Source organism: Prionailurus bengalensis, chromosome A2, assembly GCF_016509475.1.
Source record: "Prionailurus bengalensis isolate Pbe53 chromosome A2, Fcat_Pben_1.1_paternal_pri, whole genome shotgun sequence".
Classification (NCBI taxonomy): Eukaryota; Metazoa; Chordata; class Mammalia; order Carnivora; family Felidae; genus Prionailurus; species Prionailurus bengalensis.
Window position 1 is genome coordinate 53,547,925 of NC_057348.1, and position 15,320 is coordinate 53,563,244.

The window sequence follows — 15,320 nt, forward strand, 5'->3', positions numbered from 1 at the left end:
AGTTCCAGATATGGCTGTTGGGATACTTTGGGCATATATGGAATGGTAAAATTTCTCTTGTAGTTTTTTTTCCAAGCTGTATTCTAATACGAGATATGGATAGTTCAGTGTTTTAATGCTTAGTTTGCCGTGTTAGTGTTCACTTTTAAGCATCAGAACTTTAAAAAAGAAACATAAACTAATCCATATTGTATCTCTGTGAATGGCTCCCATTTCCTGAATTGTAAGCATTAAAGGTATATTTATATTTTTAAAAATCCTATTCATTTTTATCTCCTCAGTTTATGTGTGTCTCCCAAATATACTTACCGTCTTATTAGAATACCTGAGGGGTCCCTTTTTCCCCTTATATAGTCTTGTATGTTACATATCTCTCCTAGCTGTTTTTATCCCTCCTACAGCATTTTTATTCCTCTTAAAGTGCTCTCAGCATGTTTTTTTTCTACTTTGAAATTTTAGAAATCTGTATATTTTATCTCTCCCAAAGAATTGTAAGCTTCTGGAGTGTAGGACCAACCTGTATTCTTCTTTATATTTCTTAGGATACCTAACATGGTACCCAATGCTTTGTAGAATAGATTGTGGGACCTATGTCTATTCCAATTCCAAGTGTTTCATTTTACCCATAAAGAAAACAAAGTCCCTAAATGCCTATTGCATGCTAAATAATTGATTAATTACTACTTTCACTCAGATATAGAAGATTTAAGCCGATACCTCGTTTTTCAAAATTCCTTTCTTGGCCATTGCAAAATGTCACGTCTTCATTTTTACAGCTCCTTCTACTGGAGTTCCTTAGCACAGCTTCTTATGTTTTGTACTGTTTCATATTTATTTCTGTATTTCTATTTGTTTTTTTTCTCATAGATGGCACATAAAAATAGATTGTGTTAGTGTGATTCATGTTTTATAATATAAATTACAATTACATTTAAGTCGCATTACAGTTAAGTCGCTTAATTGTTGAAATGAATGGCTTCACATCTTAACATTTTAATTTTTATGGAAGCCTGAAGTTTGAATATATTAATCAGTTTTTTTTTAATCAAGTTGTTTAAAAATTAAGAAAAAATATTTCTGGAAATACTGTTTCATTATTTTATGGTGATTTGATTCAACACATATATATCTATCCTCTGAGCCTCTTAAATAGGAGATTGGTTTCATTATATTATATAAAAATCTGTTTATTCTGTTTTTCTGAAAGCCACAAAAATTGTTGCTTTCTGCAGTTATTGGTTTAACCTGTATCAGGGCAGAATGTCCTAGCTATACTGTGAAATAGTTCTTGAGTAAAAATTTGATAATTTTGTCTCTTTGAAAAGAGTATGTACACCAAGAATGCAGTGCAACAAGTAGTTTTGGTTAACTGAGGACATGTACTATTCATGGTAAGGGATAGTTATGTGATTTAAGTTTTCATTCTGTACTAATCTCTTTATGTTTACACCTTGACTTTGCCCTGGGTTTAATTTTTTTGAGTCTCAGATCCCCTCCAAAAGAATAACTCAGTTATTCTTAACACTTAACATGGTACAGAATAGAATTATTAGCAATTAAGAAACTATATATTGTGCCAATAATTTAATTTTTGTTTATACGGTCTTGGATTACTTCTTATTAATGGGTTGTTTGTTAAAATATGAATTCCTAAAGACCAAAGACCTGTGGTTGTTAACTTCTATTACATTTTGTAGATGACCACTATTTATACCACCCATGCCAAAACAAACAAACAAACAAACAAACTTGAAATTGGACATATCATCATTAGCTGCGGAGGCCATCAGAGATGAAACACTGTAGAGTTTAGGTATTTGGCTTGAATACAGTAACTAATTTAGGTGCTCCTTCTTCCTCACCATAGGCAAAGTGGGACTGGGGGTTGTTGCAAGTAGCTGTGTGCTGCTACTTTGAAGAAAAAATGGCTTGTTGAGTGTGAATGATCCAGATGTACAAGCTATATTGGTTCTATTCATGAAATTCAAAAATGTATGCAGCCACTATGCCCAAAAAGGACTCATGCATTTTTTTCCTGGGCTCCATTATCTCTGTGATTCCCCTTTATCTTATTCCCCTGTTTTCATCATGAGCTTAAGTAACCCCAAGTAACCCCATGCTGGCCCTAAAACCATTTCCACTAGTAAAAATTGGCAAGATTCAAGGGAAGCTTCCACAAACTCAAGCTGAATGTGCCTCCTGCTTTTAGTGCCAGACTTAGTCCTGTGTGAATTCTATAATTTTAAAGTGTTGCACCAGAGCATTGAAAGATGATGACACACTTGTCCTTTGGAGCTGATTGAGCAATGGAAATATGCCTTGGAGACATGATAAATGCTGCAATAGATGATCCTTTGAAACGAGCGCCTCTCCTGAGATAGGAGTGAGTGATTGATTGCCCGCCATTTTTATTGAGGGATACTTAAACTGTGTCTGTGTGACTCCAGGCAACTGTGTATTTAGAAGCATTTAGATAGTTGACCAAAGTTTTTCACCTTCCTAGAGGTTTAAAGGGACCCCTGTAGTGTCAGGGAATGTAACTACCAGGCTTGTCTTGGCCACATACGTTCCATGTGGATTTGAGTAAGTCACTTATCCTCTCTTCCCTGTTTCTACACATAACAACAGTAAATACAGGGTTATTGCAAGGATTAAATGACACAATATTTGCGAAAGCACATCTGATGTCCTACATAGAGTTTATTGTTTTGGTGTTGGAGTATTAATCACTTGTGGATAGAATAGAAGGTTTCTAGTATCCTACATTTGAAACATTTTAAGGAATATGGGGGGAAACTGCAGAATTCTTTGTGCACCAAAATAAGTGGCAGTTTTTGAGTGAGATAAGACTTAGGCATGATTTCCCATGAGTGTCTCGATAAAGAAATGATCAAACTTAGAGAAAGCATCTTTCTGTCTGACTTTTTTTTTTTTTAATGGGGGAACTACCTCCCACTTTCATTAACATTTGTTTAGGAAAAGATTGAATTTCCAAAAGTTGAAATCACTCTTTGGCCCTAAATGAAAGCAGTGATTACACATTTTCTTTCAGAGACATTGAAAAACTGTCTTCGATTATAATGTTCTTTATAATGAAGATTTAGGTAATTGACACAGTTCTGAATTTCATAATCTCACATGTAATAATATTTCAGGGTCTTTTTCTAAAATTTCGCTCTTGTCCCTATTAATTTTTTTCTTTAGTATGGCTCTATTTTATCATGTATTTCTTTGAATTAACTGTTCAAATCTCTTTTCTGATTACCAGGACTTAGAAGATTTAGTAGATTTCTAAACTCAGAGAATCTCCTCACTGTGTTTCAAAAACTGTCATTTCTCATGTACTTCCCCCTAAATTATGAATTGTAGGACACACCCAAAACAAGGGTAATTTGTATTAGATGTATTTTTAAAATTTTTTATTTCTTTTCCCCTGGCATCCCTAAGGAATACAACTTGTCTTTAAAGCTGTCTGACAGCAGTTATCCATCTAAACTGTTTTGTCGCAGTGTAAAACATAGGTCATCGAATGGAAAACAATTCATAAACAGCTCCGATAGAGGTTGTCATAGATTATCATCTTTGTCAACATTCTCACTTATAACTTGAATAAAGTAACCCTGAGGAAATACTAAAATCATCATAGCCTGTTGTGAAGTGCATACTCTTTGTATCAGAGGAAATCCAAGCGAAGTAAATTTCTTCATTGTATCAGATCAGTGGAACTGACACGGGTTCTGTTATTTTAACTTCTTTTGTACACCCTTAAATTAGGCCTAAGAAAGTTGTCCAGTAAATGGCCCATGTCCTTCTACTAGTGTTGAATATTTGCAAAAGTATATGTGATAGTGAATGAATCAGACTCATTCTGAATGGAACTAAGTTTCCATAAACATCTACTGGATTACCCCTTCTCATAGATGCAGTTTGCACCTGTAACTAGTTTAGAGACACAGGAATTACATATGCATCTGATAGCAACTGCTGTCCAACTCCAGTAACCTCAGAATTAAGATCATGTGGCTATTTGAGTACACAGTTTTTTAGACCCATGTAATTTTTATCAGGGTAAGAGATTTGCCAACACAAGATTGAGATTCCCACAGCGGAGAATGGTTTACATTATAAAGTAAATTTAAAACAGTCAACTGCCAATTACCTACATGTATCATTATCCCTTATTCCCTCATGCCAGAATTCCTGTACAGCCTTTTAGCTGACTTTCTAAATGAGAAACTTCAGCTATCCAATCTAATCTGCCAGATAAGTGGTCCTCAGAGCCTATCAGACTTCTAATACGTATTGAGCGCCTACTACATACAAGTAGTGCACCATCGTGAACAATGTGATTTCTAAACACCTCTGCCTGGCTCTCAAAGCCTTTTATACTCTGTTTCCACTTTGTATGTTTTATTTCCCTCCACACCCCAGAGATTGGTTTGCCTTGCTGTACTTGGGCTAATCACATTGTCCTAAGAATAAGCCGGACTCACTCTTGCCTCCAAGCCTACCACATCCTGGAATGCCTTTCCTAATACTTCCATCTTTTCAAATCCTCCCTATCTTTCAAGGTCAGGTTCAAGTAATCTTTATGCCATGAAGCCTTTTCTTAATTCGTTATTGTTTTGTTGTTGTTGTCGTTTAATTTTTTTTTAAGTTTATTTATTTTTGAGAGAGAGAGAGACAGAGTGCAAGCAGAGGAGGGGCAGAGAGAGAGGGAGACACAGAATCCAAAGCAGGCTCCAGGCTCCAGGCTCCGAGCTGTCAGCACAGAGTCCTATGCGGGGCTTGAACCCACAAACCATGAGATCATGACCTGAGCCGAAGTCGGATGCTTTCCCGACTGAGCCACCCAGACACCTTTTAATACATTACTGTTAATTGTTCTCTCTCTCCTCTAAACTGAAAATATGTTCAGAATATATCTTCTCTCCCTCCTCCACTGCTAACACCCTAACCCAAGCCATTGTCTCTTGCCTGGATTGCTATCCCACTCTTTGACAGGTTGTCCTGCCTCTGCCCTCACCTCCCAACTGCTTAGCCTCAACCCATCATGCAGAGGGATCACCTTAAAATATAAGTCAGATCTGTCAGTCAGCTCACAACCCAGCAGCAGTTCCTCACATCATTTAGGATGAAATCCGAGTCTGCCTCCACCCCAACCCCACCCTGGTCAACATATCTGTCCTTTCCTCACTCAGCTCCAGCCACACTGGCCTCCTCACTGTTCCTCCCACATTCCAAGCATGCCCCTGCTTTAGTGCTTTTGCTCTAGTTCTTGCTCCTTCCTTGAACCCTCATTCTCTGACATCTTCTCTTGTCAGCTCCTTCTAATCTTGGCTCAGATATCACTTCTGGTAAGGACTGCCTCTACCCCCACTGTTGAATTCTCTGTCCTCCCCACCATCCTTCCCCTTCCCCTTGCTCGGTATTCTTATTTCTAAAGCACTCATCATCTTCTAACATACCATATAATTTACTCATTTATTATATTTATTGTTTATTGCCCAGGTTCTCACACTAACATATTAACATATTAACTAACATATTAACTAACATATGAAGGCAGGAGTCTTTGTCTTGTTGGCTCACTCGCTGATATATCCCAAATGGCTAAGACATGGTCGGTAGATGGCCAGGCTCATTAATACTTGTTAAAATAAAAAAACAAAACCCTCTATGTTGATCGGTATCACACTATTTAGCCTTTAATTGAAGACTGCCTGATACTATTTTCTGCTTTATACATTCCCCTAGTCCAAATTATATAGTCATTGAAGATAAGACTCATGTTTTATTATCTTCTTTATTCTGCAAGTATCTAACATATAATAGGTATCTAATAAACTCATTGTTGACTTATTAGTACCAAGTTGATCTGCTGCTGTAGCTTACCAGCTCCTGCACTCAGACACTGGAATATGTTCAGGAAGTAAAAACAAAAGTTTAGTGTACATGCCAACATATTATTCTAAAATCCATGCTAATATAAACAAACCAACAACATTATATATGTTAACAACCAGGTACAAATACGTTTTGAATTCCCTATTATGCAGTGATTTGCATCATGTGGCTCTGTTGGTTTGAATTATCATTAGTTGAATATCATGTGAATATTTGAATATCATAGGTTTGTGAATTATCCAAATGCCTGACTTCTTTTGCAGTCCTGCCTACCTTTTGATACATCCAGTATTCATTTGACTTTCAGGAGACCTATTTGCTAGCAGTGCTAAAAAAAGCAACATATTTGATTAACCAATATCCAGTATGTAAAGCAGTTAGCACAGTGCCTGATATGTAATAGGTGTCCAAAAAATTTAGTTTTGTCTTCTCACCCCTAAAATGGAAGTTACAACTTGGGGATAATACAGATTTTCATTATCTATGTTATCAAAAATTTTGTTACCATGATTAATTAAGTCAGACTTACTGTTTACTCGCTTACAATCTTTTCCTTGGCAGTTTTCCCCCCCAGAATATTTAGGTATTATCTGATAGATACATATTATTAATCACAGTTCCAGAAGAAAGAAACCCTGGTTCAATTTCTTGTTTGGCAAAGAGCCAATGGCAGAATTGTTTCAACAAAGAGCAACAGTTGAAATACGCTTCTGTCTTTCTCAGGTTCCAGACATGTAAACACCATGGCTCACCTTACTTCTTCTCAATTAAGTCACTTCTTTTGGAAAAAGTGAAACATTCATTATTCTTATTTTTGACTTACATTAGCAGTTGAATATTTTTTTGGCAATTGAAGATTTTTAACATGAGATTGTTGGATATTACTTTACTGTTGTCTCATGCTTTACCTAAAACCCTGATTTTAGTTTTTAAAATTTTAAACCTGTTACATAGACTGTCTGGGAAAGTTAGCTTAATTGACTAAAATATGATCCTAATAAGAACCAAACTTGTCAGTTTGATGTATGGCCAGATTTACATAGAAATCTCTGCCATTTACAAAGAAGTCTCTTTGCCATTGATATAACCACATTTCTAGCCATTTATAAGATACAAACAATTGGCCTAGGAGAAATTGATCCAGTTTGCAAGCATATGTCCTAATAAAAATTTAATCATGTTTGATATCATATACATTTAGTTACTTTGCTTAAGGAAACCCAGGTAATCTAAGGGACATACTGTATGATAGAAGCAAGTGTCTTTTCCTTGGAATATATTTATCAATAATAATGCAAATCTTAATCCTCTCCCTGGGTCATCATAATTCAAAACACATCTCTACCGTGAAGTTATCCCAGATTAGTTCAGAACATGTTAGTCTCTTTCTACTCTACATTTCTAAGGCACTTATTGTCTCTATCACTGGTTTGGTCTCTATACTGCCTTCTCTTTTAAACATCTTTCACCTTGGTAAGCTTCTCAAGGTCAAGAACTACATTATAATGTATTTCTTCTAAGTCCTGAAAAATACCTTGCATATAGTATTAGGTAATTGGTTATCTTGATTTGAGATAGTTTGCGTTTTATATTACTGACTGAGCATGTACTGAGATTAAGATATTGAGAAAGGAAAATACCAAAGAAAAGTAAAACAAGGAGAGGCTTTGGGAAGAGAAATACTGTACTAAAATGTAATGATAACTCTTCTAAGCAAAAAAGTTTATGGAATAAATTGTTGATACAAAGAAGAGTTAGATAATTACCATAAAACTGGTAGCTTGGATTTAAGCCACTGACTTTATTTAATTTAAATAGAATGTCTCAAAAGACAACTAATCCAAAAGTGTTAACTTCCCAAATATAGGACACCTGATGTAGGCATTAATATTTGTGAAAAGATTCCCTGCATTTAAAAAAAAATACAGGGTTCTTGTAAAGTAGAATAGGCCTTGCATATAAGCCAGGCATACCTAAAGCAAAAACAGGGGCACTGGGGTGGCCTAGTCAGTTAAGTGTCCAACTCTTGGTTTCGGGTCATGGTTCATGAGAAAAGAGCCCCACATGAAGCTCTGCACTGACAGCATGGAGATTGCTTGGGATTCTCTCTTTCTCCCTTTCTTCTGCCTCTCCATCACTCATTCTTTCTCTCTTTCTCAAAATAAATAAATAAACTTCTTAAAAAAATAAAGCAAAAACATAACTTTTAATACTCTTTAGAATAAAATGTGCACCCTTTGAATTTTTACCTTACCTGTCTCTGCTGATTTGAGAACCTTAGCTGAATATGTATTTAGCCTGTATTATACAATGAAGCCAGTTAGAAAAATAGGTAGTTTATTAAGACCGATTTTAATACCATTTTATAACTTCTGAATTTAGAAAAATTCTTAAATACACTAGAAATCCTATAACAATACTTTTAACACAAATGAAAGAGTTTTTGTTGGCTTATGTATGTGGTCTGCATGTTTTTTTCTATCAACTCCTACTCCCAAGACCATCTCTCCTATTTAAGCTTTTTACCAAAGTATAGCATACATAGAGAAAAGTATGTAAATCATTTTCACAAATGAACAAATGTGTAATTCACACTCAGATAAAGAAATAGAACAATACCAGCCCTCTGGAAACCTTCTGACTATTCTAATTTCTAACCCATGGATCAGTTTGCTGTTTTGGGATTTTATATGAATAAGTCATACATTGTTTACTCTTCTGTGTCTGGATTCCTTTGCTCAGTATTTGTTTGATAGTCACATTACTGAATATAACTCCACTTCATTCTTATTACTGTATTTCATTGTGTGAATATATCAAAGTATATTTATATGTCCTGTTGAGGGGCATTCAGGTAGTTTTCCTTATTTCAAATAGTACAACTACGAATATTCTCATGTAGGTCTTTCAGTGAACAAGGGTACACATTTCTGTTAGATGTATATGTAGGCCATACGATGTGTTCAGCTTTAAGAGACACTACCAGACAGTTTTGAACATGGCTGTACCATTTATACTTCCCCCAGCAGTGTCTGAGTGTTCCACTTGATCCACATCTTTACTGGTACTTGACATTTTCTATCTTTTTCATTTTAGCCATTCTGGCACCTTTATGGTAGCATCACATTGTAATGTTTATTTCCCTTTTTCTGATAACTAACAAGTTAAGCACTTAAAAATATATATTTATTACCTGTTTAGCTCTACTTTTTTGTGAACTGCTTGTTCAGGTCTTTTGCCCATTTTTACATTGGGTACTTTACGTATGAGTTCTTTTTTTTTTTTTTTTTTTTTTTTTTTTAATGTTTATTCTTGAGACAGAGACAGCACATGAACAGGGGAGGGGCAGAGAGAGAGGGAGACACAGAATCCGAAACAGGCTCCAGGCTCTGAGCTGTCAGCACAGAGCCTGACGCGGGGCTTGAACCCACGAGCCGTGAGATCATGACCTGAGGTGAAGTCGGACGCTTAACCGACTGAGCCACCCAGGTGTCCCGGAGTTCTAAAGCATACTTTTGTCAAATATACCTATTGCAGAGATCTTCTCCCATGTGTTGCTTTTTCATTTGCTTAATAAGAAGTTTTAATCTTAAATATAATCAAGATTATCTAATTTTTCTTTTATAATCAGTGCTTTTTATATCCTGTCAAAGAAATTTTTGCCTACTCCAAGGTTGATGAAGTGTTACTGGAGTTTTTGTTTTAAAAACTCTTTTGTTTTATATTTCACATTTAGATCTGCAATCCACATAGAATTGATTTTTGCATATGTTGTAAGGTAGGGGGTGATTCACTTTTTTCCATATGGATATACAGTTGACTTCATTTATTGACAACATGTTCCTTTTCCCCACTACACTGCAGTAACATTTTGGTCATAACCTAAGTGACCATATACATGTGGGATTGATTGTGGACTTGCTCTCCTGTTGCATTGGTCTATTTTTCTTTTTGTGCCAATTAATGTATTATCTTAATTTACTGTAGTTTTATAATTGGGTTTAATATTTGGTAGTAAAATCCTCCAGCGCTGTTCTTTTCTTCAAGATTACCTTGGCTATTCTTGGCTCTTTGAATTTCCATATAAATTTTAGACTAAACATGTCAGTTTCTACACCAAAATGCTAATATTTTGATTAGAATTCTTCTGAATCTAGGGGTGCCTTGGTGGCTCTGTTGGTTAAGCGTCCAACTTCGGCTCAGGTCATGATCTCACAGTTCATGGGTTAGAGCCCTGCATCAGGCTCTAAGCTGATAACTCAGAGCCTGGAACCTGCTTCAGATTCTGTGTCTCCCTGTCTCACTCTGTCCCTCCCCTGTTTGTGCCCTCGCTCTCTGTCTCTCTGTCTCTCTGTCTTTCTGTCTCTCTCAATCTCAAAAATGAATAAATAAACATTATAAAAATTTTTTCTGACTCTAGATAAATATGGAGAGAATTGACAGCTTTATAATATTGAATATTCCAGTCCCTGAACACAGTATATCCTTTCATTTATTTAGATACCTTTTTTTAAATAATAGTCTTGAGTTTTGATTATAGCAGTCTTACACATATTTTGCTAGATTTTTCCCTCTAGGTATTTGATGTTTTTGATGTTATTGTAAAAATCATTTTAAAATGTCATTTTCCATTTGTTGCTGGCTTATAAAAATACAGTTCATTTTTGAATATTGATTGACCTTATATCCAGCAACTTTTCTAAATTCTCTTATTAACTGTAATGGTTTAACTTTTTTATACACACAATCATGTCATCTGTGAGTAATGTTAGTTTTTTTTTTCTTGTCTAATCCTTGCTGTTGTTTTTTTCCCCTGTTTCATTGGATAGGATTTCCAGTACACTGTTGAATAGAAGCCGTGATAGCTAGTGTGCTTATCTCATTCCTGATCTCAAAGGAAAACTTTACATATTTCACCATCAAGTATGATGGCTACTTTAGGTTTTTGTTTGTTTGTTGTTTACAGATGTTCTTTATCAGATTAATGAAGTTACCTTTTCTTCCTAGTTAAGAGATTTTTAAAATCATGAATGAGTTTTGAATTGTGTAAAATGCTTTCATGTAGAATATGTTTAATAATGCTATAATAGCTCAGGAGGAGTATTTAAACATGAAAATATTTACTGTTTTTACTGTTACATTTTACTATATACTATTATATACTACTATATACTACTGTGGCTATTTTAATATCACATTGTAATATTTTTTGAGATAATATATAGTATAGCTAGTGAAAATCTGCAAACCAGCCCATAACCACTGGAAATCTGGCTACATCTGTTTTGACACTTTTGTTCTCATGTTTGTTTAGCTTATGACTATTGTCTTCTCATTAAGGGTGCTTGGCACAGTAAATTAAAAACAAGAGTACACAGAAGCATAGTGTATCACATTATTTTGCCAGACTAAACAACTCTAAGTAAGACAATGCCTTCCCACTCTGATAATTTCAGGCTATTAGAGATGCTTCAGTAATAAAGCATTATTTAAAACCGCTACAACTCTTATCTTTTCCTGGTTGCAGGAGGACCCTTTACAAGATTGGAGAGGTGAACAAAGCAAAGAGAAATAGTACTCTGGCAGATCTTTGGTGGTCCCTCCTTTCTGAGTAATTAACAAACTCCTGGACCATTCCCTTAATTTTTTCTTTTCCACTCAGTGTCCTCTCTCCTATTTTCATTCCCTTCTCACTATAAAGCCAAAACCAAAATGTGTCAAAGGAGCAAGCAGGAGAGAACATTCCGATTTTTTTTTTCTGACCTCCATATTGTTCCTTCACTTGCTGCTCATACGTGCTTAGTAAAGTAGGAATTTCAGCTAAACCATAGTAATAACTAACTGTTCAACAGACTTAGCTTTACTGTTGATTAGATTACTAGTAAGTCTCCCTTTAGAAACACGTGAAGGTAGTTTTAGTAAAAGACCCAAGCTTGAGTTAGTTTGACCATGATGAAAACAAGGACATGAATCTCCAGCTCAGGAAGCAGAAGAAAAGATGGTCACGGATGAAGGCATGATCCTGTTATCTTTCCTGTCTCTTGATACCTCAGGATTGGATTAAGCAAGCTATGTAAATAAGATGTGGCCCAGGCAAGAGAAAATGAACTCTTGAAAAACTTAAGTGAATGTGTCCTTGTCTAAAAGCTGGTGAAAAATGCTTTGTTGATCTGAATGTAAAAATTTGCTATGAGACCTTCTGGCTCATTATAAAGAAAAGTGCATATATGGTTACATACTGGAATGCTTCAACCTCTGCCAAGGTTCCCAGTGGGAGTATCAACAGGGAACCAGACCACAGAAGCATTGCATTTGGGTTTTAGTCTAAGTAGAGAACAGAATGAAAATATATTTTCTTGGGGCACCTGGGTGGTTCATTGAGTTGAGTGTCCAACTCTTGATTTTGGCTCAGGTCCTGATTCTAAAGTTGTGGAATTGAGCCCCACATCAAGCGCTGCTCTATGCATGGAGCCTGCTTAAGATTCTCTCTCTCTCTCTCTCTCTCTCTCTCTCTCTCTCTCTCTCTCTCTCCCCCTCCCTCCCTCCCTCCCTCCCTCTGTCTTTCCTCCGCTCACACATGCACGCACACACACACTCTCTCTCTCTCTAAAATACATTTTTTTTTGAAAATAAATTTTCTTACTTTGAAGGAACAAATGACACAGCAGGTAATCCATTTCTAATCCTTTTAATTCATGGTGTACAAAATAAGAGGTTCTCTGTTCAGAGAAATCAAAACAGGATTCAGACCCTAGTACCTATTACCTGTTGACATCAGGCAAAGCAATTAACCCCTTTCTGTCTAATGTTTTCAATCTGTTGGGTGGTGATAATAGTATTATATAACCCATAGGACTATTTATAGATTTAAATTATATATATATGTATACATTTATAAATTTTACACATAAACATTTAATAAATTATAAATTACATATATAATGTTTTTAAGGTACAGTGCCTGTCATGTAAGTACTTCAGAAGTATTAGCTATTATTAAATTTTACTTTTTCCTGCTTTACTGATCAAAATCAGTGATACCAGTGAAGGAAAAGAAATGAATTGATAGAATTTGTTTTTTAAATGCTTGAGCCAGAAGGACAGTCAACTATTGATCAAGTACAAAAAATATTTTATGATTTTCCTTTATTTTACTTGATACTACATTAAAATTTTCTCTACTTTTCCAGGTTTTATTGTATGATAATTCCTTTTAGGAAGACTGAGAAATAGGCAAGGAGTATATTTATTCCCTCTGTTCAGTGATACTACAATTAAAAGATATTTACCTTAATTTTTACTTATATGAAAGTAATACTTGTACCCAGTTTTCAAAGTCAGGATAAAGCTTCTCATGAAGAACAGTGACCCTCAGTCTCACACCCAGTTCCCATTCCTCAGAAGTAAATTTTACTTCTTTTAAACATTTCTCCTGGAACTTACCTCTATGTCTTTAAAATAACATGCTTATGCTGCTAATTTTAAAAATTGTATTCATTACCCACTGACTTCCTACAATGGAAGATAAGAGGTTAGCCCTTTATCACCACACCCCTTTTCCCAAAACACAAACTTCTTCCCCCCAATCATGACCCCCCCCCCCCCATCTTCATGATGCAGCTATTTGTAATTGTAAGTGAAATCAGTTGTCCGTGTCTGCATCATCTTAGCTTTGGAAATACTGCTTCCAGTTGAACCAGGCACGGTATACTACAATTGTTTCAGATCCTGAAGAACTGTTTATTTTTCTGAAGTTAACTTTTTTTTTTAACTAGAAACTTTTTGCTCATTTTTGCTGTTCCTTTTCCACATGTTAGGTACTCTCAAACTCTCTGACAGTAATAAGAACTCTAAATGGTCATATATATCAGGGATTCTGATTTCCTGGGTGATGTCACATGGCTTTCTTCACTTTCCTGTTCTCTTCCCTCCAGGCTGCTCCAGAACTATTGCCTTTGTTTCCTGGATCCCATATTTTCTTTTTGTTGTGGTGTGGAACTAGAAAGAGTACATGGGGGGGGGGGTGTGTGACTTTTTTTGAGGACTTATATTTCTGAAAATGTATAACATTCCAAGTTGGAAATAATTTTTTCTTTGAATTTTGAAGACTCTGCTCTGTTGATTTTCTGGCTTCCAGTATTGTGTTCAGCAGTTCACTATCATTCTGGTTCCTGATCCTTTATATGGGACTTTTTTTTCTGTCTGGTAGCTTTTAGGATGGTTTCTATAAAAAAGAGCATTAGTCTTTTTATTTTCTTTTTAAGTTTATTTTGAATGAGAGAGAGAAGGGCTGAGAGAGAGAGAGAGAGAGAGAGAGAGAGAGAGGGAGAATCCCAAGCAGGCTCCACGTTATCAGCACAGAGACTGACACAGGGCTTAAACCCACAAACTGTGAGATCATGACCTGAGCTAAAATCAAGAGTCAGTCACTTAACCAACTGAGCCACCCAGGCACGCGGAGCATTAGTCTTTTTAGTGATTCCTTTCTGCGTGGCTTAACTAAGAAGTCCTTTCTCTCTTGGGTATTGTTGTTCCTTGTTTTTTGTTTTTGTTTGTTTTTAAAATTTTTTTAATTTTTTTTTTTTTTTTTTTTGAAAGAGACAGACAGACTGTGAGGAGGGGAGAGGCAGAGAGAGAGCGAGACACAGAATCCAAAGCAGGGTCCAGGCTCTGAGCTGTCAACACAGAGCCCAAGGAAGGGCTTGAACTCACGAACCACAAGATCATGACTTAAGCCAAAGTTGTTGGATGCTTAACCAACTGAGCCACCCAGGTACCCCTGGATTTTATTGTTTTAGCCAATGTAAATCCTTGCCCTTGGTTACTCTAAAGTTAAAGAAAACTTGAGGGACAGCTTGATAACAGTTTTCAAGTACAAGTACAAATATGCAGAGAATGGTAACTATGTGTGTTTAGAAAGGGGGGGGGGGAGTTACAAACTCCAACATAGGTTACACCATCACTTCCCAAACTATTCCATGAAATGTGAGGCTCCTCAGATGTTGCATACTGTGCCTTTCTTCTCCTTTGTACGTTCTTATGAATTATTAGCATATGAGCCTTAAGAAGTTCTGCATAAACCTGTTTAACCTTGCATGACCTAGCATTTCTGAAATTTATTTGCTTACCGAATTTTTCTTTTTAATTATTTTAAAAGGAACATCATTAACATATGTATAACACAGTTGGAGAAATGCCAGGTAAGACCTAGACTTTCCTGGCTACAAAAGAGCAATTAAGCATTGGAATGAGTAACTGAGTGAAGCTGTGGACTCCTTTTCCAGAGGTCTTTAAAACAGGACATCTGTTGAAGGCGTAGTCCTGTTTGAACAATAGGACTTTGCTAGTGTTTCTTCCTCTTCCTGTCCCCTAGTGGTAGCTTTGGAGGCCATGAGCCCACCTTTTACATGATT

The 15,320-nt window shown here is 35.9% G+C and overlaps 1 protein-coding gene across 5 annotated transcripts in view; it reads left to right on the forward strand.

The window, feature by feature from the left end:
- PPARG (peroxisome proliferator activated receptor gamma) overlaps window positions 1–15,320 on the forward strand; it is a 135,490-nt gene that overhangs the window by 61,993 nt on the left and 58,177 nt on the right. The window lies entirely within an intron of this gene.